Source organism: Rattus rattus, chromosome 12, assembly GCF_011064425.1.
Source record: "Rattus rattus isolate New Zealand chromosome 12, Rrattus_CSIRO_v1, whole genome shotgun sequence".
In the NCBI taxonomy this organism is placed as follows: domain Eukaryota; kingdom Metazoa; phylum Chordata; class Mammalia; order Rodentia; family Muridae; genus Rattus; species Rattus rattus.
The window spans coordinates 597577-621194 of record NC_046165.1 but is presented as its reverse complement, the minus strand read 5'-3'; the positions used below and the strand labels follow the sequence as shown (position 1 = coordinate 621194).

The window sequence follows — 23618 nt, the reverse complement described above, 5'->3', positions numbered from 1 at the left end:
TTTTTAGAGCTTGACTCTTATAGGCACATCCCTCTGAAGTCAAGCAGTGTCTAGAAGGAACCAAACTAGAAGCAAATAATACGCACTAAGGCAAATGGCTTCAGCCATTTGTCCTCCTCGTGGTCTTCTGGAAGCTCTGATACTTCTGTAGAATGCAGGGTCTTGTTTTTACACGTATAATAGTGTCCATGCTCGTTTACTTAAGAAAAATCAACTTTTCAATTAGTATGCTTCACAATCTCCACTACTTCTTAGATCTCCTTTTCTTTGCCACGTGGTCTTTGATCTTGTGGCTGTTGGTCTTTGTGTACCAATGTTGTCTTGTCAGCAATTATTTTCGATGGGAAAAGAAGCAACATTCTCAAAGGCTGCTTGCACTGCACTGCATAGGTTGATATGAACGTATCCCAAGGCCTACCATCAGCTTATTAGAACCAGCATACAATACCCACCTTTCTCAGCATATGATCCATGCCTGCATAACCACAGCACAGGATCTCCATAAAACACCAGAAATTCCTCAACACTGAATCATCATCTCCAGCAAAAATGCAGTACTAATGTATCCCCAACCAGCTTCTACAACCACATTGGTATGTCAGATGGTATTCCCCAACCCAGTTGCTACTACATCCTAGAATAACCATATCCTAATGTTTCTTCTCTGCTTTCAAGGCTTAAAAATATTGAACATGAATTAAAGAAGGAAGTGAAGGACCAGGTGCTGTCAACAGGGGATGAAAAAACATCATTTTTGCTTAGTAAATTGAAAAAGCAAAATTCTCCAACTGGAGTCGTAACGCTTCAGCCATGTAAGACATTATTTCTACAGCTACTAAAAACAGGCTTTGCTGATTGAGGTCACCAATTTCATTGTAATCCCCAGCTCTACCATATAACTACTGAACAGTTTTCCATTATTTAGTTTAGCTTTAATTTGGAGTTGCATTTACCACCAACTCAACTCAAATGCAAAGATTTGCTGTTTGTAGTCATGCCTTTATATCTCTTTTGAGGGTACTAGTATTATAGAAACAGTGATGAGGAAGATATTCCCAGGAAAGCATGTTAGGGAAAGAAAACACATGGAAAAAACAATATTGAAAACAAAGAAAGGACAGCTCCAAGAAATCCTATTGTTATCCTACAAATTGAAATTCAGTTACACAGCTTGCAGCAATCATGCAGCCATGCAAAAGATAACATTGAAATAAATTTGTGACATGAGGCTCTCCCTTGCTTTCCAGCTTATTTTAAGCAAGTAGGAAGAGGTTTTAAAACAAAAACAAAAACAATCAAACAAACAGGAAAAAAACAACAACAAAAGGGGAATACCTTGAGGTGGGATGCCATCTAGTAGCTACCCAGGAACACAAAGTTTCTGCTTCCTTATTCTTGTCCAACAAGTTCTGCACTGACTATGACCTTCATCTTGAGATATAACCTTCAGTCCAGGTCCAAGTGTTTCTGAGACAATCTGCAGTCTCATCCCTATCAAATCACCTCTAAATGATTTGTGGATTCTACAGTCTTTTGAGAGTCCCAAGTGCATATGTTCCTTTGTACATTGGCTCAGGAGTACAGGGTACATTATCACCAACACTACCAAATGATAGTAATACTAAAATGAGTTAATAGTATGTATGTAACGCTCATTATGTACCAAGAACTATCACTATCACTTTGTATGTGCTATTTTTTAAAGCAAAGCATTGCAAGGAAGTTTTATTATGGGACAAACATATACATTTTGAAAGGAATTGGGATCTTTTCAGAAAAGCTTTCTACAGGTACTGAATTTGAGCACATAAAAAGAAAAGGAAATTGAGATTTCAAAAGGCAGTATGAGCTCTAAGAAGTAGTAGATCTGGGATTTGAACTCAGATGTTAGGAAATGCTTATCAGAGATTTAAAGCCATGCTGTCTGGCTTCCACGGTCATACGGTTTATCACCATTCCATGCCAATCTTCAAGATGGAAGACCTGATAATGAAGGAATCCATATCAATAACAAAAACTTTGAATATAATTCTACTCTTGTACAGAAATTTTGATAGGCTTCAGCTTCATAGTTCTGCCATCTCCTTTCAAAAACATCTGTAGTCAGTTACTTTATTTAATACAGATATTGAAACCTATTCACCAGTGAAAATCAGATTTTGAAATGTGACAATTCTGTGTTCCTATCTAACCATGGGCTGACCTGACTAGACCTCCTTAATTTCATATGTTATTGCTAGTTTTTTTGATACTCTGTGAATAATGAGTATCTCTGTAAAAAGCAATCAAGAGAAAAGTTAATATTGGTTTCTAAAACAAGACCATGCTATAAACAGTTAAATTTCAACAGGTATTATATCCTTCTCTGAAGGATGTGTTATTTGAAATTGGTGATGTTTTCCTCTTGACAGTATAAATGTTAATTATTATGATAATTTGCTACCATTTCTACACTATAATTCTATCCAAACACTGAAATTTGTCAATACCAATTAAAATGAACAATTTTATATTAATGATACATATTTTCAATTAGTATTGTTCTAAGGGTGAAGACTAGCAATATTTTCCTGCTTCTGGAGAATCGACTAGAATAAATGTATTTGTGATATCCATAGTTAAGATGTTCATGAGCTAAAGAAACATACACATATAATAGCAGTATAAACCCGGTAGTCATTTGAAATAAATTAGTAAAAAATATTGATCCCTAAGTCTATCAAACTTTTTTCAAATTATCCAAAATTTTCTTTAAACTACATGATTGGCTTCTATATTTCAGACCAACTGAGAGTTATGTCTAATATAATTTTAAATCATTTTTATTGTATACTAAATGGTATTTCTATCAACACTTTCCTGGTTTTTTTTTTCTAAATAAGATTTCATAGGAAGGCTGAGAAAACTACAACCTATAAGACAAATACAACTCTACATGTGTTTTTGTATGATCCAAACCTGAAAGTGACTTTGTAAGATTTATAAGTAATTTGATGATATGGAATGTTATTCTGGATACTAATAACATAGAATGTTATTTCAAAAGAGAATAAAGGAATATAACTTAAATATTCTTTTTCTGTCTAGAAATATTAGACATAGTCACTAAACCTATGAAATGGCACATTGTAAAAGAAATTTGGCAGGGACGATAGAGACTATGGACTATAATGAGTTGGATCACGTTCTCTGCAAAGATGTGAAAAAGCCTGAATTTCTGACACTTCATTTGGTGATACAGTCTTTGCAAATGTAATACAATTATGATGAAGCCATTAGAGCCCTTACTCAGTGTGGTAGTTATTCACAGTAAAGGAGAAGAGATAGCAGGATGTGGCGTGTAAGTCATAAGGAGGCAGAAGTAGAGACTGGAGCAATGCAGTGAAGCACAGAGGTCCAGGGACTGAGAGTCCTACCAGAAACTACAGAGAAAGGAAAGAATCTCTCTGGATTCTCAGCTTGGGACCTTGATTTTGGATTTTTAGCTCCCAGCACCTTGAAAAAAGTTAATCATTGTGGTCTCCCTAGCAAATTGGTGGTCCTCCATATCTTGTAGTCTAAGAACTGGGTTTGAAAGTTAGCCTGAATGTTCCAGTGATTCCAGGACAATCAATTGCATGAAGCAAAGAATTGGAGCACCTTTCCAGGCAATGGCAAAGAAAGATATATAATAATGGGAGCATAATTTTCTGTAATTGAGTACAGAGGATGGGACCCAGAGCTACCCAGTGCAGGCTGTCTGTGGCATCTACATAAGATAAAAAAATCATATTATTCTCATAACCTCCTCTAATAACAAGCCCTGCACAGCCATGCCAACATTTTGACTTCAGTACAGTGAGAACTTTATTGAATTTTTAAGCCCCAGATTATACAACAAGAAAACATATGTATTATGAATTTTGTTTGACTTTTTGTAGATAGATGTGTAATAACCTTGAATTATGAAATATGTAGCTACGCTCCGTTGTTATCATTATTATTGTTCTCTTGAGATAATGTTCTCAATTTTGTATCTCGACCCACATAGCCTAAAATGTTTGCTGTCTGACGCAAAGTGCTTTGACTTATGGTTCTAAATGCTAGCAATTTTTAAATTTGTTGAAAGGAAAATGTTTAAAATTATCTTTTATCTTTGAATATTTCATGTAAAATGGTATTTATCTTACTGAGGATGCTGATTGTAAACTTTATAGTGAAGATCTTAAAAAGAATTAGGATAAAGGTACCCATCTTCACAGTGACTGTACTTAATCTCTGAACTTGATTTTTTCAGTTTGTGTATGCTATCACAGGACACCTGGAACATCAAACACATGCTTGTTGAACATTTAGAATAAAATTTTAGAAAACTGAGGACTGACATAAGCTTGAATATTTATTTCCAAAAACAAAACAAACAAAAACCAAGAGAATCTCATCTCATGGAAATGGAAGGACCTAACTCTACCTACAGGTAACTTCAGAGCATGGATATGTATTTGCAGTATTATATAAAAAACAGAGGTCAAGTAGAAATTTTGAAAAACAAAATGGGAAAATAAATATTTTCCTATTTTATAAAGACTGTGATTTTCTGTGTTCAGAATTCATTCCTCAAAGAATTCTTTAGCATTCAGAAATTGTGACCAGATATCCAGTAAAAATGAATTGAACATCGTTATTTGTTAATTGTGAATTAAATATGTTCAAACTTTCAGCTGCTCTACCTGGAGCTTAGAACCTTCATTTTGAAGAATGGAAAGTTAAATAGGAAATGAAACAGTAAAGTGGGGGCATCAGTATTGCCAGAAAACCCTGGATCTACAGAGGAGTGCTTGCTTCTTTTGTGTGAGATGAAGTCTAGCTCAAAGAAAGCATCTTTCATTCAGCGTTTACAGTTGTTAAATGTACCACATGCTGGGAACTGGCAATTCAGACTAGTCCCTAGAAAACTCAGGCATTTGCTGTTAAAACAGAAAATATATTTAGTATTTGCTTTGCTACTGACCTCAGTCCCATGAATCCATTTGCGAGACACAAGCTGGTGTGTCCGCATACACAGCCAGCTAATCAAAGAAGCAAAGATAGATGCTAGATGTAGCCTTCAGAGATAGAAACAATGACATGAAATTCACTGCCCATCTTAACTTCATGTTGCAGAGGGAAGAGCGCCACACATGTAGGGCATGGTTTTCTAGATCTCAGATATAAAACAGATACCACAACAGCTCTTGGTGTTGTCATAAGACTGAGAAGAAAAGACAGTCAATCATCTGACATCTTAATGCACAATATTCACGGCGAATTTAACCATGAATGTTTTTGAGGAGTTCAAGCTAATATAAGACAATACGTTAATACTCGGCATTCTTTTCACAGGTCTCTTGCTGATTGCAAGTTTCAACCTTGCAATAGTTTGAGTCATGGTGTTTGTGCTATAATACTAGGCACACTTCTTTGGACAGGGAGAAGTTACAGTGAGCAGGTAAAAAATGTAGAAAATGAGAACACAGCCAAATACAGCAAATTAGAATTCCATGCAGCAAACCACTGAACTGAGTGGGTCCCCTGAAAATCAGAAAAGAACTGGAAACATGATGGTTTGAATAAGAATGCCCAACCAGAGCTAGGACTAATATATTTGAATATTTACTCTGACCTCAGGAAAATAATATTCTAGTAAGTCTGGTTGGAAGGGTTAAAATGTTGGTCGTTTAAGCCTAATCCAGTGAACATTTGCTTGCTACCTTTCAATGGGTTGTCTTAAAGGAAAAAATCCTTCTCTCAAAAAAAAATCAAACACAAGAGTTTGGCCCATGAAGGCCAGGTAGTCTTAGTGAGTGTATAACATGTGTAACTAGGCTTATATATTTTATTCTAGTCTTCCAGCAAGTTGATTTAAGTCTGTTCTGGGGAATAATACCTAGCCTAACACTCCCATTTGCCTATACTTCAAGTATGGAGGCCTATCTTGGAGTCATTTTGAATTCCAAGTTCTTGGTAAAAGACTATTTTCTCCCTGTGGAAGCACACATTGTAGCAGCTTAGGTAATGTACCACCATCTCTACCCTTCACCAATGTGTGTAAGCAACTGCTATTCACTCAAGATTATATTAAAAGTCTGTCAAAACTAGAGTCTCTGTCTCAGCTGTGGAAAAGAATATCAAATTCGGGTAATGGTTCTTCTGATTAAATTTGTTGCAGACAGACAGAAGACGGAATTAAATCAGTAGTGGCATCACAGACAGCATCAGCAACCAGCAAGAAATTGAATCTCCAAATGTCATTTTGGAAGGAGGAAGCAAGATGAGTATTTCATCTCTTAATAGATTAATCAGGGTAAACGAAACAGCATGTTCAAAAGTTTGTAGGATTGGCAAATTGTGTTTTGGAAAGGCCATCAGAAAGCAGCCAGAGCCATTATGAGAAGAATTTACAGCGTGACAATTGTCTAGACAAGAGAATTAAGACACTCCTTGTTCTAATTTTAATTTGAAATAAAGCTGACCATATCACACTGAGTTAAGTGTCCTGGACTGTAGGTCTGCTGCTATTGGATAAAAATCTAAACTTGGTCATTTCTTCCAAGATAGCTGATGGAAAGAAAAGGGAGTAGGGAGTATGCCAACTGCAAAGAAATTTGGGCTCAAGAGAAGGGACACCACATGGTTAAAGAAAGAAAACATAAGGATTCAATGAGACATTCTGAGACATTTTTACAGTGTAGAATGACTAAATCCAGATAATTTTTAAAAAAGTCCTTAACATTATTTGTGGTGAAAACATTTTTAAAAACATTTTTCAGCAATTTTGAAGTGCAAAATACATTGCTACTTATTATAATTACCATACTTTGGCATTGAGCACTAAAGGTATTTTTCCTCTTCTCCAACTGACACTCGTACCATTTGATCAGAACCCCACCTCATCTAACTAAATGGATAGAGAGTAAAATTATGGCTATTGGGGGTTTTCTTTGCAAAGAGATGACTGAGCCCAGACTTTCTCTCTTGTGCTTACAGTGTAAACTTTTTGACCCGAATTCCAAGTACAAAACAAGCCACAACCATGTTGAAAATTTTACAAGGCTGATTGAATGATTAGAACTGGATTGTGGAGAGTGAGAATGTTTCGATCTAGAATTAAATTATCTCCTGCTATCTTTTGTTCCTTTAATAGCCATCAATGGCCAATTCTTGTGTCAGACATAACATCCTTGGGACTATTATGCATAAAACGTTAGCATTTATAAATTAACCAGTATCTCCCACTAACCCAAAAGCTAAGAGTCACAGGTAACATCTGAGGACTGTATCACATTCCCTGCTTTGTTGCAACCACTTTGGTGTATCTACCAATAACAATCATCTCATATTGTGTTCTCTTTTACTCTGTACCGAGTCATGAGACTCTTTACATGTAATGTGGAACACATTACATAGGCAATTGAATCTCTGTTCCAATGCCAAGGTAAGATCTGTATTTTCATCTGTAGTGTAGAGCAAATGGGAGACCATAGTTTCATGATAAGCAGATAAAATACAATAGACAACCCATTTCTACGAGTGGTGCACACTGGGAAAATTTTTGAAAGTTCTTTATTCCATAGGAAGGACAAGTGTCCATCTGTTATGAAGGAAGTTAATGTCTTTGAGCATTTATGCTGTTTGTTATATTGTAAAGAAACTGCTTCTTGTGTTTCCACCTTTTGGTTCCTCCCCCTCTGTGAAAAGGACAAAGTAAGGAGTGAGACACTTCACAGTCACAGACTACAGTTTCTCCTGGAGGCCTCCCTTGCCAGCATCCTGCAAGAGACACAGTGCTGCCTTGGAGAGGAAAGCACATGAGCTACAGGTGGGATTTTTCCTCCCCCCACCCTGAGAACTTCTCCAAGTTGTTGCTACTTTTCTGAAGCTTCTATATCTGTAAAAGTAGCTCAGCCATTTGAACACTGTTGCACCTTCGAAATTTTGTAATTTTAGATGCTCATACCCTGTGAAATTTTTTTCAATTCCTTAAAAATAAATAATGTAATACATTTGTATATAAATAGGCATATAATGAAACAATATAAACTTGCATAATAAATTTATACAAATGCATACATGAAATAATGATATTATTTACATGTTAATTATTAGCCACCATTGCATATATCTGTAAACACATTCGATGTAGACAAAATTTATTATAATAAAATTATTTTTCAAATGTCTCCAAAAATCCATCTAAAGTGACTTTAGTATTTCAGTATAAAATCCTTTAGGAGAAAAACTCTGAAAAGATTCATGTGTCTAATGACCCATTTCTGACTCCAACAAAACTCTTCAATGAGGAGCAGCCCTGCTTAGCAGACATGGCCTCAGATGGTGCTTGAATCAAGTTTTTTTTTCTCTCTCATTCTCCACTTTTCTGTGGTCTTCGTAAAAGTCACTCAGTGCAAAAAGCCTATCAGGATGCAGACATAGATTAGTAGGGCAGTGGAGAGGTTGGGAATGCTTGCTAGGCCTGAAAGAAAGGAGACTTGTTAGTAAGAACCAAGGTTGTGGTGCAATGCAGAGTCAATGAGCTCAGCTGATGACAACTGGGTAGGAGGAGCTAAACAGCCTCTTTAGTCATCACGAGCTGCTGTTAATAGTACATAGGAAGCATTCTGCTGATGTCAAACTGTATGCTGCTGTTTTAAGGGGGTAATCTCACATAAGTGGTTCACAGAATAATCCATCCTCTTCCTAGCCCTGCATCTGCTGCTGATTAACAAGCTTCATGATGAGGGAAGGTTCATCTTAGAAAAGCTATGACCAGGTGTATTTGGAGTGGCCAATTTTCCTCTTCATTACAAACTTTTTTTTTTTGCAAAAAAGAGCTATTCTTAGATTGTACATTACTTGGTAGGAGCTTCCATCCCTAAATTCTACTGTATTGCTCTGACCAAGAGCAAGAAAGGACCCCAGATTTAGAACTACAGTTTCTAGGATCCATCCAGGATCATCTATGAGGTGATTGGGAATCAAAGTCAGTGGGACTTTGAGTGGGTGTTTTGAAGACAGTGCTGACTCAGACTTATCAGTGCCATCTCTGGATCACTTTAAGTTGAACACAGATAAAAAAATATAAAATGAGAGTTTATCTGTGTTCATCAGAAACAGAAATCATGTAATCTATAGCCCCACTCAGAGTAGTTATGAAGAGATACAAGAAGTTAGGTCAGAATGTGTCTCTCTATTTGAGTTTGACTGTGCACACACTCTGTACTTCCCTTTGCTTTGATGGAGTATTGTTTCCTTCTGAACATTTGACTATGCAAATGCTACAATAAATCAGTTTGTATTTGCCAAGTACAGACCAGTAACGAACAAAGTAAGGACGCTTTCAGAGTAGTGGTGACAAAGGAGAATTTACTTCTTAAAGACAAATTTACAAATAACAAATCTGGTTGTGATATGATGCAGATATTTTTGTATTTTTATAGAAAAATTAACTCCAAATAACTCTGGAATGGTGTTCTAAAAACTAGATAGTCATTTCTGCAGTTAGTTACTGAATAGCTATGACCAGGGACACACATGAAGCTGCCTTTCCTTATGTTATTCAAACTAAAAAGAGATTTATCTGATCTCTTTTTGAAAGTAAGTTATATATTTTATTGATTTTCAAAACTCAATATGAATAAATTAGCAAAATGTAATTGTTTTTATTATATTTAAAATTAGCAGTCTCAAATATGAGGCAATAATGCTAAGAAAAACAAGTTTAAATATGTTCAAATACTTTGCCTCTGTTCTACTGAGTATACTTCCTGAAATCTAATTGTTCAGCTTGGAATGGGGTTGCAATTTCTAGTTTTACTCTTGTTTTTAATTTTTGATTCATTCTTTGTTGATTCCATACATATATATGCTGTGTTTTGATCATATTCACCCCTCACTCTTTGCCTCCAAGCCTATCACAGAGCACATCATATTTCCCAACTAAATTCATATCCTCTTTCCTTTATTTATTTATTCATTCATTTATTTATTTATTTATACTTTTAATGTACTGAGTCCAATCATGTTGCAAATTCAATTCTTTTCTCCCAATCAGCACAACTTTTGACACTAACTTATATTATAGCAAAACAATTTAACTTAGTAAGACCATTTGTTCCTCCTCTATTGACATTTTACTGTTTAGTTGGAAACAACTGCTAATTGAAGATTGTTACCTACTGTGCGTTTTTCACTTAATTAGGAAGTGTCTTCTCTTAGAACAAATAGCTAGATTATACTCAGTGGAGAAAACTGTGTGGTCAGCCACTGTGTTACTAGAGGTTTCCAGGCTTATAGAATAGGATTTTGTGTGTTCCCACTCTCCACAAACATTGCTAAAGACAGCACCTCCAAAACTCACTGAACGTGAAGAAGTCAAGCTTGCGCCTACATAGAGCCTTCAAGCCTACATGCTAGCATCTTTGATACATATTCTATATACTACCAAAGGAGAAAAACACAGCATATACACAGACCAAGCCACCTTTGATCTGCAGCGTCATCCTGCCTATAAAATATGTTACTGCAAAGCTAATGCAAAATATGTAGGAGTAACCAACCAATATCTAATTTGACTGAAGGTTGACTCACAAGATGGTCTGACACTGCTTGGGTGACTAAGAACCTGAGACTAGATAGACCAGGAACCTAAGGCAAAATCCAAATACTACTTTCATAAAATAATAGCAATAAAATAATTCTGCTATACAATTCTGACATTTTCAAATTGTGGTGAAGCATACTATACTTTGTTGTAAATGAGATAAATTACTAATCACAAAAGAAAAAAAGTATTTCAATTCTTTAACATTCTATTCTGATGATTAAAAAACAAAAACAAAACCAGTGGCAGCCAGTTTTAGCCTTCTTTGACTACAAGTAGTCCTGAGTGAATTCTGGTACAGTAGGGGCTGAGGCTCATTTCCTCATCAATCAATGCCATAGGGTAGGTGTGAAATTTCATGATTTTCCTAGTTCACTTTCTTATTTCTCACTGCAAGAGACACAGTGCTACCCTGGATTGAAAAGCACACAAGAAGAGTTCTGTTGAAGGGAGGGAATGGTAGGAAGAGATAAAATAGGAAATTGTGGTCATGGCATTAACAAAATCTAGTTACAAGATTGACCATAGGGAAAATAGAATTACCCTCCCCTTCAAAAGAACAGACATCCCTGGTAAATCTCTCACCACACAGCAAAGCAGCTGAAACAAGGAGGTCTCCACCAGTACTTCCAAGCCTTTATTCCATAGACTCCACAGCATAACTAAGCCCAATGAAACCTGAAGCTCTACCCACCACAGAGCAAAGTGTTCCATGACAGGAACAGAAAAATCTTCAGAACGCTGCCAGCTGTCAGTGCCTTTTTTACTTATTTTGCAACAGCCACTTTGAAATTATTTAACACCTTGAAATAGTCAGTGAAAGAGATGGAGATTCTTAGAAGCAGACACTGAAGTAGCCTCACAAGCCAGAGATTCCTACCTGCAACCAGCATGCCCCGAGTCTGCATTTGCAATTTGAGGATGAAAATACACTAAATGAGGTGAACTGCCTGGGGATTTCTACCATCACCTTCACAAAGAACATACAGAGAAGCAGATTTGTGTTTCATTTCCATTAACGAATACTATATGTTAATGTAACAAGTTGCTGTAGGGGGGCGGAAATACAAGTGAAAGAATTTAGAACCTTGTACTTGAAAATAACATCAGCCCTTCAAGAATATTCTTTTCCTCTGTGATTGTCCAAGATCTAGATTTTCCAGGTTTTGACCACACAAAAGATGAATCAGACTCATTTAAATGGCAAGAAAAAAAGAGTTGTCTGGGAGGATCAGATCTAGGCAATTTTCAGGAGGGTGGCAACAGACTCAAAAATCTGTTGGAGCATCTGCCAATAAATCAAGGCCTAGAGAAAAAGTTCTCTGGAAACCCTGAAATATTTTATTTATTTATACAATTATTGTTGTTGGTATAATGAGAAAAACAATAAATCAGAAGCCTGGCAATGGTGAATATAAAGAAACAGGCCCAATGACTTAAATGGAATTATTTCTTATCCCCCTCTACCTTTTTTGGACAAGGAGCTCAGCAGTGTCTTCTACCAATCACTTGGGGTGTAAAACCACTTTTCACACCCCAAGTACTAGAGACCTCTACAGTCAGTCACAATTCATGTTGTTCTCTTTTTTTTTTTCCCCCCCCCGGAGCTGGGGACGTTCGCTAGGCAAGCGCTCTACCGCTGAGCTAAATCCCCAACCCAATTCATGTTGTTCTAATGAGAAGCTGCCATGCAACATATCACCTCTAGTAGGGAAGCATTTCAATCTAAGATGCTAAGAAAGACTATCCAGGGGGTTGGGGATTAGCTCAGCGGTAGAGCGCTTGCCTAGTAAGCACCAGGCCCTGGGTTCGGTCCCCAGCTGGGGAGGAAAAAAGAGAGAGAGAGAGGGGAGAGAACAGAGTCTGATAGAGAGAGAGAGAGAGAGAAAAAGAGAGAGAGAGAGAAAGCCAGTCAATCATTATAAAAACCCGTATTTGGGGTTGGGGATTTAGCTCAGTGGTAGAGCGCTTGCTCCGGAAAAAAAAGAAAAAAGAAAAAAGAAAAAGACTATCCAGAATGTTCCAGCCGCACAAAGGAAGAAGTGTGAGGCACTGTTCATCCAAGAAAGCTTCCAGATGAGAGCTCAACATAAAACATAGGTCCAGAAGTATTAGACAAGTTAGAAAAACAGCATTAGGTCTGCCCATTACAGAGTGTTATTTATCCTTGACCTAGGTCTCTGACACCTTCCTGAATTACACGCCACCTGGTGAGATTAACAATACTGCTCCATGCTTTTACCACTGGAGAAGACTCTTTCACTCTGGTCTTGTTTAGTAATTCCCCTTTTCTGCTATAAATTACTTACACCCAAATAGCAGAGAGGTGTTATTTGAAAGAAAAGAAAACTGTTTAGTTTGAACAATAGTTATGAGTCATTTCATTGTTTCTTCTTTGTTTTTAGTTAGAGAATCTGACCAACCATTTAAGATTCAGAAGCTTAAAAGTCAAGAAAAAGTGAGGTTTACTTCCAGGGAATAAATTACTGAGTAGTCTGAAATTGTGTGAGCTTCTGAACTTGTGCTCAGATTTGTGCGAGCACAAGGAGGTTTATTAAGTTCCACCTTTAAGAAAAAAAAGTCACAATTCCTGGATTCAACTGACTTCCAATTCCCATCACTCTCTACTGAAGCTCTACATAGGTGTCTTCCTCTGAGCTGTTACTGTGTTCATTGTTCATAGACCTTCTCTCAGGAGCTATTGCTAGGACAGTTTTGGTTGGCAACAACTCAAAAGATTCTATTTGCATCTATGGTAAAGTGGTAAGAAATGCCACTAAATGTCTGACCGTACACAGAGTTTTCCATCCGTGTGTGTGTGTGTGTGTGTGTGTGTGTGTGTGTGTGTGTGTGTGTGTGTGAAGGGTGAGGAACCTAACTCCTTACATCATGAGGTAAAAGGCCACTGTGCTCACCAGGGTTCACATAAATCCTATAGAATAACTCCCCTAGAACAGATATTCTTGTTAGTGACAGCTGAATGCCACCATCCAGATTCTGTGAAAGAGAAGCTCACAGTTATTCACTCTTCTGGAAAATTAAGTATAAAATTTCATAATTTTTCACTTTTTTGTTCATATACAAATTATAATGTACCAAAAATGGGCAACATCAACAGGTTAATTTTTCTCTGGTCTAGCTGTCAGGCCTGACACTGGGAGATCACAGAGTAGAAAGATCCCCTGAGATCAGCCTGCTCCTACCACTGGATGATTCATCATCACCTCCTGAGTGTAGAGTGAGAGTGACTGACAGCATAGCACATACATATGAGGTCCATTTATCTGATCCAGCTTTAAAAGTAGATTCCATATATTCTAGCTTCTGATCAAAGGTGGGGCTTCTTTTTACTTCTTTTTCCTCTATACCTCTTAAAATAAAATATAAATGTAACATATGTTTCAAACAAGTTGGTTCAGAACTCAGAGAAGGTAAGAACTCTCCTAGACAGCCAATTCCTCCTTACAGATTCCATCTAGTCCCTGAACCTATTTCAAGCTTTTCTAAGTCTGTGTGTTCCCAGTATCTAGAGTAACATAGTAAACTAGCGTCTTATCCTCAGGTCCCTTTACTGTGGCCAGCCACAGATTCACCATCCATGCTACTATGTTACCAGCTGATAAAAATAAACAGTATATCAGTCTTGTGGTGGATGGCATGTTCTTTACAAGAAGAAAGTCAGTTTGGGAATCATTTCAAATTCTACATTTTAGGCATTGGTCATATATATAATATCTCTCTAAGTTTTGTTGATAACTCTTGTCTTTGAGTGGAAGTAAGATAACAATGTTCTTAGTATCATTTTGTACACACCTCCTTGTTCATCTCTTCCTGTTCTTGTTCAATGTTGACTTAGACTTGACAGTGTATTTTTAAGAACCTAGAACAGATGGAGTGGGAGAAAGAAAAATCAGAAATGGAGGTCCACATAGACCAAAAAATGTGAAATGAAGTCACAAGAGAAACAGGAGAATATATATAGAAATGAGCCAGGACACTAAATGGAGAAGAACAAAGTTAAGAGGTGGGAGGAAGAAGAACCACAAAGCCTGTGGAGGCCTGGCAAAAGAATAAAGAGGGTTTATGTTGCTAGGAGATACAGCCAGGTTTTATGTCAGACTTTGTACACACAACCCCAGTCTAGGATGTGCCTTATCCTAAGTTTCAGAGTTCTGAAATAAAGGAATAATAGGTCTGTGAAAATCTGTACCATTGATCCAAACATAACATGCTTCCCTAAGACCACATAACCTTAGCAAGTCACTTAGCTTTCCTCCGACTCCATTTCCTCATCCTTAAAGGGAGGACACTCATCAATTCATGACTGAGCTGAGGAACATGCTCTAATTATTAGAAGCATTAGCAATGTGCATGCTTTAAATAGTAGAGACAAGATATTGTAACCAAAAGTGTGAACAAGATCCAGACGTAAGGAATTTAAAACTGTGAGAGCTTTGTACTAATTCCTTATGGTAAAAATATTTTCTTATAAACATTTTAGAATTCTTAGAAACTTTGAAAAATTAAAGCTTGGGGTAGTGAGAGGGAAGGAAGGGGAGGGAGGAAAATGGAAGAAAGAGGAAGATAGGGGGAGAAGGAAAGTGGTTAATTTTTGTAATCTACCTATAAAGAAAAAAAGGCAAAGCTGGAAATTTTATTTCTGAAAAGCATTGCAATCTGGAAACTTCTATGGCCAAACTTTGTGTTACAACTAGTAAAAATAACATCTATTTTATAAGATTACCTGCTAAAAATGTGATGAATAGACATTTCAGTAGCCAGGAAATTATGTTTTCTCTTGTTGATGAAGATCAAATAAAAGCCTACTCTGTCTGTTTAAAATTAGTATGCCGGGCACTCTGAAGGATGGTGAACTGAGAACTACAGAAAGAATGTATTGGCTCAAAAAGCTAAATGGCAATTGATAAGTATGTCACCCCTTCTCTTTTGCACCGCTCTACAGAAAAATAACATATAACCCTCCTCAAGAACTGAAATGTGCTCTCACTCTGTTACTCTTATCCTCTTATTCTCTTCCCTTCTCTGTCCCTTCTCTCCCCATCCCCCATGTGTTTCTCTCTCTCTCTGTCTCTCTGTCTCTCTGTCTCTCTCTCTCTCTCTGTCTCTGTCTCTGTCTCTGTCTCTGTCTCTGTCTCTCTCTCTCTCTCTCTCTCTCTCTCTCTCTCTCTCTCTCCCCTCCCTTCCCAACTCCCTTTCCTGTGCCCTAAATAAACTCTATTCTATACGAAAAAACAAAAACAAACAAATAAACAATCAACAACAACAACAACAAAACCCTAAAATGTTCTCTGGCAATGTGGTTTGGTGGAGCTAGTCTACAAAGCTCAGTGGTCTGAAGAGAATGGTGCTCATTTAGCCATAAGAACCACAAAGGAGGGTAAAGTTCAGGACCAACCTAAGCTTCTATAGAGGAAGCCATTGCTGCATAGGTGCAAATACACTCTAAAATGGCAACACAAAAACACCAAAGAATTATCATTTTAAATGCCTTTAAAGTTCCCCTAAGCCACAAAATCCTGACCCAGTCTCTAGGGAGTGCTCCCTGGCACCCAAGTGATCCACCTCTCACTCACACAATCTACTTTTAGAGCCTCAGCAGCTCAACTTTCCCAGCTCTGCAAATGCAGTATTGATCCCTAGAGGAAATCAATCTCACCTCAAAGTAAGACCTTTCATCAAATCCCCTTCTTTCTTCCCAAACCAGTGCCATATCTGAATGATACCTCAAAACAGATTCCTCTCTACCAGAGTTGTTCAGTAAATATTAACCAAAAGGTGGAGTGTAGAATCACCAGTGAAAAAGGAGGGGCCCCCAACTCACACATAATTATAGGTTATACAATAAGAATTGATCATGAGGCTATAAACTGGTTTAAGTAGCATTTTAGCTGAATTTTGGAGAGTACAGGTGTTCTGGAAGTGTGTGTGCCTGCATGTGTGCTAGAAAATGCCTCATTCTGTAGCCCAGGTTGGCTTGGAATTCATTATGTAGCCAAGCTGGCTACATCACAGCCACGCTTCTGTCTCAGAGGGGAGTGCAGTCATGAGTCACTGCGCTCAGCTTGAAGGAGAGATACTTACTGGAAAATCCCATCATTAATGTGTCTACATTTTCTATGTGAAAGGGGCACTAGATTAAGCTAGAGCAGAGCAAAATAACAAGTTAATGTGGTAAGTTGCTAACTTTAAACCCATTTCTGTATCTTTTTCATCAAAAAGGAACTAAAACATGAGAATGAATACATACACTAAGGATCTAAACATCTGAAGAGACAGAAAACACACAATTGAGTGGAAAGGAATCTTCACATGGTAGAAGAACAGAGAGCCACTTCAACTTTTAGAACATAGATCTGAGAGAGAACTAATAGGTATGAGATCCCACAGAAAAGTGGAAAAATGGACGGTGAAGACAATGTGACTGCCAGATTTCTTCACTAAGGAACAGAGGTGGGATAGTGAGTTAGATACAAAGTTCAAGCAAAAGATATAAAATTATTTGCAAATATTTTATTAATTTTAGAATTTTTACTATATTTTTAAATTATTTGATGTTTTGCTTGCTTACCTATAGAGGTCTGAGACTTAGTGAGGAAAGTATCTGCTGTACAAGTATGACATTCTGAATTCAGATCTCTACAACTCACATAAAAAGTTGGGCATGGTTGTATATGCTTACAATCTCCAAGGCAGATTGGAGGTGGACGTTAGAAACAAGAGGATTACTGGAACTCAGTGACAAGCCCTGCCCAAAGAAATAAGGAGACTGCAATACAGGAGGATAAATATCCTCCAGCCTCTATACACGTGCATGCTTATGCACACCTGCACATATGATTGCACACACACATACACACACACACACACACACACACACACACACACACACCACAGGAGATGGGGGAGAGATAGACAGAGACAGACAAATAGAAATAGAGACAAACAGGCAGAGACAGACAGACAGTCAGAGAGACAGAGGGATACACACAGAGACAGGGAGAGTCGGAGACAGAAAGACAGAAAGAGTCAGAGAGAATCTTTTGTGGTCACAGTATAGTGTACAAATTTCTCAATGTTCTCAAATATGAGTCCCCATGTCTGGTCACTGATTTGTTTTTAGGGTCCCCATTGATCAATTTAGGAAAGTGGTCAGGAACATACTCTTATCCCATTCATTCTGAATTTTGGTGAGGTTGTAGATTTTTGGTTTTAGCAATTTTCTAGGATGATTTTCCTCTAGATAATTTGAAACCTATATTTGGAACTGTAGAAAATGAGGTTTAAAACAAAATGAGAAGTAGCGTGTTCCAGAACAGATATCTGACCCAGATAGTACTCAACAAATGATAGAAAAGATTTTTGTCAGAAATTGGTCTGTAAATACTTCCCTAAAATATGGTGTGTTGAAATCATATTTTAGGTGAGTATTTAGAAATCATGTAAGTGATCAAATATGGGACACATGTGTGTCTAGGACCATGGAACGATACATAGAGCTTATCAATATAGGAAGTGTGGCAGGGGGTTGCCATAGCTACTACAGATCCCTCAGGAACTAAAATTATTTATAGTTTTATACTTTTCAAATGAATTCTGTTTCCAGTGCTGTACCAGCTTCACCAGCAAAAGCTACTGTCAGGCTTGTCCTTATCTAAGTTTGAAATAACAATTTCACTCTGATTATTTTTCCTCTGTACTATGACAGGTGTCTGTTGTGGCCTATCACTTTCAAACAAGCTCTACTCTGTTTTAAAGATTTAAAAGTTATCAGGAACTCATAAATCTTTCAGTATATCTCCAAAGCTGGCAAGGACCCTGTTTCAACCTCCACCCATATCTATGCTGAGTTTCACTTCTATGGCCTACCAGCATCACTTAGAGCACATCCTACCTGGGATCTGAGGGACAGGAGGATCACTCATCAGATAAGGGTGATTTCAGTGAAAACATGAGGGGCTGAACTCAAATCCCCACCACACAGAAAAAGTCACACTCACTCATCTGCATACCCATAAACCATGCACTTCAAGCCAATTTCAAGGATAGGGAGACATAGAAGAGGAGGATAACTGGGGATTTCTGTCCACCAGTTTAACTCCAAATCCAATTTTAGGCACTGCCTCAAGGAAATAAAGGGGGAAAGACAGAGCAGGATACTCAGCGTTCTCCTCTTGACTCTGTTCATGTATACACATGTGTGCACATTTTTTTGTTTGACAATTTTGTACATGCTGATGTGTTTTGATCAAATAGTGGCATAGATGTTATGGAAGTAAACTCCTTTCTAATTGAGCTTAGGCTAACTCACACCTGGTACTGTTAATTGGGCCAAAACTCTTTAAGACTATAAGTTAAATATCCTACCTCAGAATATGACACTTTAGAATATTTTTGTCTGTTCATTTTGTTGTTAGTGACAACACAATGCAATGGTTGTGAGAACTTGTATTGTTCAGCAGATTAAGATTAGATGAGTTGGCATTTCTGTACTCTTTGAAAGGATACATTTTAATGTGCTCTCATATGGAAACATTTTGAAATTACTGAAGAGATTTGGTAGAAAAATTTCTCCAAATTTACCACAATTAAATGGGAAAAAGTAGAATTCAGAAAACATAGCTCTCCAAAATGTCTTTGGACATTCCTGAGCATTGTAATAATTTTTGGATAAAGGATGTTCACCTCTATATCATTTTGGTGGGACAGACTGCTTGTAAAGAAATTAATGATTAAATATTATTTTAGTATCACTTCTGCAGGAGCATTCTTCCTGTAAATGATAAAGCGTTTTGATTATACTGTGTCCAGGGTTCTTTGGGGTGTTGACTCTAGAGTACCAGCGTGTGATAGAGTAGGTTGCTTCTATGTAGTGTTAATAGGTTTCATTTATCATTTCTACAGGTGGCTAAAAGAGGACAAAAAGAAGGCAATGTTCATGGTTGCCTACAATGAAACTGAACAAAACTTCAATTTTATGAAGAACTGCAAAAGGAGTATTTCTACCATCATAAATGTGTTTTATGTGCTAAATAAATAAATTACATACCATCAGGAAAGCTGCTTTTATGTATCCTCGTGTCTCTAAGTATAACCAACTGCAATGTGGAATATTTTCTCATCAGACTTAAGATTCATTGTATTTTTATTCAAACAGTAGCTCAGCTGCAGCTTGATCGTTTGGAAGAAATACATCGGTAGTTAATAATTATAGCTATTTTAAAATATGACCTGAGAAATTAATGTTTTAGTTCAATTTTAACATGTTTACCACATTTCACTGTATTTTATGCATAGTGTTTTCAGTAACTAAAAAAATACTATTCATTGCATGCACTCTGCTTCCCATTGCCCCATATGAAAAAATCACACATTGATCAACACATTATCTTGTAAGTTGGTACATTAGAATTGTATCTAGGTCTTTAATGCTGGGGAATAATATCTTAGTTACTAATAGATCCCCTATCTTCACAGCATCACTATAATTCTCTTCCAGATCCTAAGCATGCATTTAGTTCCAATGGAAGAGCTTGCTGTTCATTCTCTGATACCAAATCCTGGAACTGAGTAGCTCCACCAGCCTTCCAAACCAACACGCCTTTGCCTGCATTTCAGGGCCACTTCTCTTCTCACTGGGCAAACCGATGGTTCCTGTGAGAATCACAGCACATATCTGCATCTCAGCAGTACCTTCCTTTCAACTAAGTACTTGCCCCAGAGAATGCCATCCTTCTCAACATCAGACACTGGAACTTCTCTCTCCTTCTCTTTGCTGACCCTTCCCCCATGCCACAGACAGTCCTCTGAGTCTCACAGACTCTCCTTAACCTGCTTTCCCCATATTGTTAGCAGAGTTTACACACAAGCTTTTCCACGTTGCATTACAGTCACTACCTCCTTTTCTCACCCCAGTCACTCATGGCTACACCAGACATGTGGGTACTCTGGGTGGGTTAATTATGTCCAGCCCTCTAGGCATTATTTTTGTTTTCTTTTATTTAATGATGCAGCATGAAAAAAAAAAAACCAAGCTTCTATGAATGCAAATGGCATGCCTGTTTATCAATTTATAGTAAGAATTATTTAAAATACTTAGGCCTGCTACAGGTAGCTGATTTACAACTCTCATTCTGCCTCTTTCTAATCAATTCTAACTAGATAATATCAGTCTCCATGTGTACACACACAGGGTGGAGGAAAATTATAGATTAAGCTAAATGGGTGGTTCAAAGTGTTGATAGAAAATGTTCTGATTTAAGAAAGCTTGCAAGCCACTCATCTTGTTTTCTCTTTTGGGGGAGCTATGCTACTACTTGGGGGTATCTTAAAGAAATGAGCATTCTGATAATAAAGCAAATTCCTTTTTCCCTTAAAAACAATTCTCTGCCTTGCTTGTTTGCTTGTTTTCACAGAATTTACCAATTTAATAACTAAACACCGTAGCTTTAAGACAATCTCTGAGTTAAGCCTGTGGCCTCATGATTATATGTTTTCATTTATAGAGGCATAGCTAGAAGTCTGTTTGGGTTTTCATTTATTATTGTTTGGTTTTACCTCCCAAGCTAGCCTAGAATACACTCTGTAGCCAAAGCCACAGATATCTGCAGTTAGATTGCAGGCACCACATCCACCTAGAGGTGCTTTCATAGAGCCACTTGAAGTCGCTGTACAGGCTAGAGATTCAATCCAGCTACTACGCTGTGATACTAGAATAATCATGTGCTCATGGGGCAACCAGCTGCCCCACTGAAGCATGCTTGCTGACACCACACTTAACTTATTCTAAGTTTCTTGAATAATTGTTCTCTGTGTCATTTATCATATATGTGGATTCAGTTGCAGCATCAAGGATCCGATCTTGGGCTTCATACACGCATAACAAGCCTTCTATCTATACATTCTGGAAGGAGCTTTGTACCTTTTTCTTACCACAACCTGGAATTTGAGGATTGGAGTAAATATATGAAGCATAAAGACAAGGTTCTAAATGTGTCACTGGTAGGTTTCCCATGCATAAGTGAATAGCCCCACCACATGCACATGTGTGTAGCACTAACTGAACTAAGTGGGTTATCAAAAATTCTTTTTAAAGAAGACATGAAGTTGAAAAGGGGACATAGAGGTGGTCGGAGGGGGGACGTAGAGATGCATATGATCATATTTTCACACGTGTATGAATGTCTGAAGAAGAAAACTTATAGAAGCAGCTCAACACAAAATAGTTGCTTCCGACTAAGCTTATACCACTTACTGCTTTAAGCTATTCTTACTACTATCTGATAGTATCTTCTTCAACATTCTCTCATTTCTCATCCTATTCAATTTCCTTGATAACAGGTAACGTTTTGGAGTATAATAGTTTTGAAATGTTCTTCAACATTTCAGATTTAAAACTTCAGCAACAATGCTTCCTCATGTTTTTTTTTCTTCTGTTTTAAAACCTTATTCTGCCTCCCATTACAAAGTCTATTCTCATCTTTGAAATCTACTTATTCTTTCAGATTTTTACCTTTTTGTTCTCACTGTATCTGATCTCCCCAGGTGATGCTGTCTACTCTCGTGCTTGCAATTACCGCTTTGATTCCAGTTATTATCAAACCTCTGTCTTAAACCTTAAGCAAAAATTTCATTTCTGATACTTTTAGCACATCTCTTCATGACCAGCCACCAGGATAAATTTATCTTTTTATATAATATTTTATTATTTTTGACAATTTAATATATGCATACAATGTACTTTGAACACGTTTACCTACTACTCCAACCCTACCACTTCCAAATTTGTGTTTAATTTTTTTAAAGTAATTAAGTCTAATTTGTATTGTACATATATATTCATGGGTCAACAACAGAGCATCAGCAACCTAACAGGAGCTGTACGCTTAAAGAAGATACATTTTCCATGCTTTAAAAGCTATTAATTGTGAATAGATGTTAAGATAGGGGTAGTGACTCATGGACCCTTCCTTCCTCTATGCTGGAATTTTGATCGGCTTAATCTTGTGCAGGTCTTATGCAGGCAACCACAGCTTCTTTGGGTTGATTTGTTCAGTGAATTTATCATGTTCAGAAGATACTATTTTACTCTGGTCTTTCCTGACCTCTAGATTTTACAATCTTTATGATATCACTTCCATGGTGCTACCTGTGTCTTTAGAGGAGGGATATACATGTTCTATTTGTGGCTGAGAACTACACAAATACTTATTCTCTGCACTTTGACCAGTTATAAATTTCTGGGTTAACCAACCTCCACACTATCACAATCACTATTGTACACACAAATTTTCTGATGCGGGGGTCTGAGAGCTATGCTCTGTATCAGTTACAGAGATACAAATTTAGAGGCCAATTTGATACAATGTTCATTTAACAAAATAATAGTAGTAGATTCAGCTGTATGGGGCTCATGATATGAGCTTCTTAACTATTCTTAGAGAGATTGCAGTGCTAGTCATGTGTTTCTATGGAGCAGGCCTTAAGTCCAATCAGAAAGTAGTTTGTTTTTTCTCATAACTGTCATGCTACTATTGCACCCATAGGCCTATCTTGCATTAACTGTTAGTAGAATACAAATTATATGAAAGAAAAAAGAATACCGGAGAGGGAGGTTTAAATGAAGAGAGGTATAGGTGAGTAAGGTATGGGAGAGGGTGGAGAGGATGTTTGGAAAAGCTCCATGGAAACCTAATGTTTTGTATGTTTCATATCGATCCATCATCTATCTATCTACCTAACATCTATATGGATTTATAAGCTTTGGAGCTAAAAAAAATAGGGTATGACAATGTTCCTCTTAAAAGCCTACATTTCCTGAGTATCTCAGAGACCTCCAAAACAATACAGGTTGTTGCCCTTGCTCTTGGTTTCCAAGCAGAACTTGATGATAACATGCTGATGATATGACAAACTTTGGCTACTAAGAAATAAAGGTGATACAGACTAGCAAGCTGACTCTCACTGGCTGGCTTTCATAAAA

At 37.2% G+C, this 23618-nt stretch overlaps 1 protein-coding gene across 3 annotated transcripts in view; it reads right to left on the bottom strand.

The window, feature by feature from the left end:
* The window catches only part of Fgf14 (fibroblast growth factor 14), a 584806-nt gene that overhangs the window by 393975 nt on the left and 167213 nt on the right, over nucleotides 1-23618 (bottom strand). Inside the window, exon 1 of one of the 3 annotated variants that reach the window (XM_032917633.1) lies at nucleotides 14432-15715. The exons of the other annotated variants lie outside the window; for them this stretch is intronic. The gene's annotated coding sequence lies outside the window, so the exon portion shown is untranslated. Of the gene's footprint in view, nucleotides 1-14431; nucleotides 15716-23618 lie in introns of those variants that run through there. 3 annotated transcript variants of the gene reach the window in all.